Here is a 5,267-nt window from a genome sequence, read left to right on the forward strand (position 1 = left end):
AGGAATGAAAGGGCAAACTAGAAGCAGGGTATTGGTTGAGTGATTATTTGAATAGTCAAGGTGGGAGCTAATAGAGTTCAGCAGTAAAGTAGTTATTGCAAAAGAAGAGGGAGAAAAATGGTAAAGAGGGAAGGGGAGATTATTTTTGAGGAAGTGCTGGCAAATAAAGTTGACTAAACAGAGTTGGATGGTGTACTTTCTAGAGGACTTTGTAAGCCAAGCAGAGAAACATTTTGCCTTCCTGTGGTAGAACATTAGAAAATCATGGCAGATTCTTGAGTAGAATATCGATTGTGGGAGAGGGATACTCGCTTTGGAGAGACGGCTAGGAAGCTCCTGCAAGAATTGGGGCATGCATGATGGGGGAAGTGGAGGGGCAAATGCTAGATTAAATTAAGCAGACAGGATATAGTATCTAAGGAAAAGGAAGAAAAATTCAAAGTATGACCTCAGGCTTTCTGCCCTAGGAGATAAAGGATAACTGAGAACGGGAGCTGGTTATCAAAAAAGATAACATGTTCAGCACTAGAAAATTTGAGTTGAAGGGATGACAAGGATAGTAAAGCAGAGGTAATAGGAATTTGGGCTACACAAAGATAGTTTGGGAGGTCATCCCCATGAGAATGGGGGTTAAATGAGGAGGAAGAGAAGACAAAATAAGACAGAGTAGCAGTCAGAAGAGTAGAAAAAAGATGTAAAGTAAGCTCTGTGATCATGGAAAACAAGTCTAGCTCTTCTACTTACTAGCTGTACCACTTAATACCTCTCTGCTGCAGTTTCTGTATTATAAAAATGAGATAATAATAGTTCCAAACTCATTGATTGGGTTGTCATAAGGATTAAAGAAGTTAACACATACAAAGCACTTACCTGGTAAGTGCCTTGTCAATATTAGCTAAGAGAATAGAGATTCTCCAATGTCTATTGTATCCCCTTGCCCATTTTTCTTTACTTTTTGTTTTCTAGCCCTCGGTTAATCTTAGAATAACACTTGACACATTATGACTTTCAGAAAATGGTGAATAACAAAAGAGGATGATGGATTAGAGTCATCAATGGAGTAGGCAATTGCCAAACTCTCTTTTCATAGAGTTGGCTTGAGTGGAAATACCACTGAAGCAAAGCAAGCATAAAATGGTAGAAATAGGTACAAACCATCAGTGACTGGCAGGAAAAGGAAAGAGAGATTACGGTAATGAAAAAAGAAAAGAGAGGCAAGGGAGAGTTAAGCTCAAATATGAAACGTCTGGATACAGATGATTATTACTCATGTTTAATTCCTAGTCCAGACATTGAATTTTACATTATCTCCCTGTATCCTTTTATCAATTATAAAATGTGACAATTATTGGCTTCTTTTTGGTCATATTATACCATAGGAAATAATTGCTTTAAAATAAACAATAACTTGGGAGGCCAAGGCAGCAGATCACGAGGTCAGGAGTTTGAGACCAGTCTGGCCAACATAGTGAAACCCCGTCCCTACTAAAAATACAAAAAATTAGCTGGGTGTGGTGGTGTGTGCCTGTAATCCCAGCTACTTGGGAAGCTGAGGCAGGAAAACCGTGTGAACCCTGGAGGCAGAGGTTGCAGTGAGCCAAGATTGTGCCATTACACTCCAGCCCAGGCAACAGTGCAACACTCTGTCTCAAAAAATAAAAATAAATAAATAAAATAACAGTAAGTTAGCAAATAGGTTTCGGATGCTTAAGCTCAATGAAAGTAATATGCTTAAATTGTCAGGGAAACAATTTTATTTTGGTATCTATATCTTGTCTATATGTTCTTTATGGTTAACTGTTTACTATTCTTTGAACATTACCACATTTAATAATCTATTATATAGCCACCATATTTTAATTCAATTATAACCTCCTTAAGCCTTTTGGTATTTGCTTCCTCAGAGCCTTTTTGTTTAATTAAGTTCATACTTTTACTTTATTACCAATGGATACAGTACTGGGCTTCTTTTTATACACATCATTGAGACTAGGGTAGCTCTGATACATGAGCAGGAAATAGAAGAGAGCAGGGGATTGAGGCAAATACTGTAGTTTTCTAGTGACAATCAGAAATCATTAGGGACTCAAGTGGCAATAGCAATGGCTGCTTGAAGTACGTAAGGTTAGCTTATCAGGCACAGGGCCTTGTATCTCACAGGTTAAGGATTGCTGCTTTTTGCTATAACCAGAGTTGTAAGGAAAACTAGGCACAAGAAAGACATTAAATCAATATTTTTTTCCTCCAAGACTGAGGATAATTCAGAGTGAGAAAGTAAAAATTAGCTCAGAGTAAGACTAAATAGCTGCTTGGTCATTAATTGAGCTGGGATAACAAACCCAGGTAAAACCAGCTGCAAAGTTAATGGGAAATAATATTTCTCCTAAGGATATGCTGACACTATAAAGTATAATAGCAAGGCCCTTCTTTGAGTGTTTGCTTTCTAATTCACTGAAAAACTTTGTTCTCTAAAATCATATACTCTAGGAAAACGTGCTGCTTGAAATTACATCAGTAAGAATGTAACACAGTACTCTTGCTTGGGGGGATCTACATCATTTTGATACAAAGAAGCAGCCTCAATTAAGGGGCTCCTGAATACAACATTCCACATCTATGGTAACTTTGTAGTTTTCAAGAAACAGGATCCTGAGACTGTTCTACAGTCCCTATTGGATACATATAGTCCTGCTTTGAGTTTATCAAACACTGCTTCCTTTAAATTTCACCTAATCCCATCCTTCCCTAAAATTCTATAAATTTATCTTTTTCTTTGTTTCCTGAGATACCTGTGGTGTTCAGTTTCCTTCATTGGAATGTGTATTAGGTGGTTCTTGCAGTGCTATAGAGAAATACCTGAGCCTGAGTAATGTGTAAGAAAATAGGTTTAATTGGCTCATGATTCTGCAGGCTGTACGGGAAACACAGTGCTGGCATATGCTTCTGGGCAGGACTCAGGTAGCTTTTACTCATGGCAGAAGGCGAAGTGGGAGCAGGCACATCACATGGCCGGAGCAGGAGACAGAGAAAGAAAGAGAGAGACTTTTAAAACACCAGATCTCCTGTGAACTCAGAGCGAGAGCTCATTTATCACCAAGGGGATGGCCAATGCCATTCATGAGGATCTGCCCCCATGATCAGAACTCCCACCAGGCCCCACCTCCAACATTGGGGATTACAATTCAACATAGATCTGGGCAGGGACAAATGTCCACATTATATCAGAAGGCATCAGTAAGCTCAACTTTGTTAGACTATAGTTTGACAGGTTTGTCCCTGTTGGTCTTGGGCTAACTGGGTTAGGACAAAGAGGCATCAAAATCTAGTTAAGGTTGATGCCAATGAAGTATAATAGTCTTTTGAGGCAATGAAAATGTATAAGAAAAGTAGGATTCAACAGCATGATGTTATGTGAACCAGAAATGCCACAAAAATGGCTCAGCAGCGTTTGATCCACCACCTTAATTGGGATCTCCCTCTCTCTGTGTGTGTGTGTGTGTCTGTCTGTAAAATGCTCTTCCTCACCAGAAGGAATGATAGTTCCTAGTTGATTCTACCACCTAGGACAGGAAACAACAAAACCTCTTCTTGTTGCCAGAAATTAAAACATGCTTCAAAAAGCTAGTGCAGGCCAGGTGTGGTGGTTCACATCTGTAATCCCAGAACTTTGGGGGGCTGAGGTGGGAGGGTTGTTTTAGGTGGGGAGTTTGAGAACCAGCCTGGGCAACAAAGTGAGATGCCCCCACCCACAATCTCTACAAGAAGACAAAAAGAAAAAAAATAGTAAAAACAGTTGGTGCAGGCTTAAAAACACAGGCAGGCTTACAAGGGCCTTTTGGAACAATTGAGCCTTTAGAAATTACACTTAATTGAGGTAAGTTGACACTATAATGATGGTCCAAACTGGGAAGAGAGAAACCATACAAAGCAGTAGCTGTAAAACAAAGGAAGGACTGTATGATAGAATATTTTTAATTTTTAAAATTAATTTCGAGTACATATATGACTTTTCTGTTTAAATGTATGCATAAGTACATACACAGGAGAGAACTGAACAATTCTACAAGTAGAAACTATACCAATTACGGTAAGGGAAGATTAGTACCAGTGAGCACACTCATTACCAGGTAGAGGAAGAGTCCAACACTATTCCAAAATGAGATTCATCAAATGTCTGCCTCTACAAAGTCAACTCTGGTCTCCTGGGAGCCCCTCCCAATATTAATATGATGCCAATAAGGCATGCAAAATGTTCCAAGAATGTTAACAGACCAGATATATCTATATGTATATTTAACAAGACAATGGTATATAACATTCACCACTCAACCCTCTAAAAGGACAATTTTGGAGAAAGAACATGCTGCAGAAGGTGTGGGCTGCTGGGCAGCTCAGAATCTTGCATCCCTGTTCCTGTAAGTGCTGAGGTATTTTCATAGTATTTTAAACCAATACACATATCTTGAACATCATTTATTTCACCAATGAATTATTTCTAATATCAATTATGATAATTAACATCCCCTAGTGAAAGTGGAGATTATAGTGGTTAAAATGCCTGTTGATACATCTACTTTTTTTTTTTTTTGAGACGAAGTCTTGCTGTGTCGCCCAGGCTGGAGTGCAGGGGCGCGATCTCTGCTCACTGTAATCTCCCGAGTTCAAGTGATTCTCCCGCTTCGGCCTCCTGAGTAGCTGGGATTACAGGTGCGAGCCACCACGCCCGGCTAATTTTTTGTGTTTTTAGTAAAGACGGGGTTTCGCCATATTGGCCTGGCTGGTCTCGAACTCCTGACCTTAGGTGATTCATCCGCCTCGACTTCCCAAAGTGCTGGGATTACAGGCGTGAGCCACCGCGCCCGGCCGATACATCTAATTTTTTTTAAAAGGCCCTTTTGTTCTCCGAAGATCATTCGTTAGAATGTCTGGCTGGGTAAATATAACCAATGACAATGCTGACGATATGGAACAGGCACAAGACGTCTGAACAATATGTAGCATAAATTATAACTTATCTAGAACACAAGGTAACAGTGGAAGATAATGAGCTAGGTGGAAGTTACAAATGTTGCCGCAAGTAGTTTTTGTTACTTTACGAGTTCTGGGAGCTTCTCTAACAGCTTTGACAGGAGTGAATCCCTAAGGCTAAACCCAAATCCTTTATCTGCCGCCTACTCACACCTTTGTGAGGACTACGATTCCCAGAAGGCAGCGCTCCCTTCACTCAGCCGGCGGGGAGCCGCAGTTTACAGAACCACCTCCCCAAC

The sequence above is a fragment of the Macaca thibetana genome, chromosome 4 (assembly GCF_024542745.1).
Source record: "Macaca thibetana thibetana isolate TM-01 chromosome 4, ASM2454274v1, whole genome shotgun sequence".
Lineage (NCBI taxonomy): Eukaryota > Metazoa > Chordata > Mammalia > Primates > Cercopithecidae > Macaca > Macaca thibetana.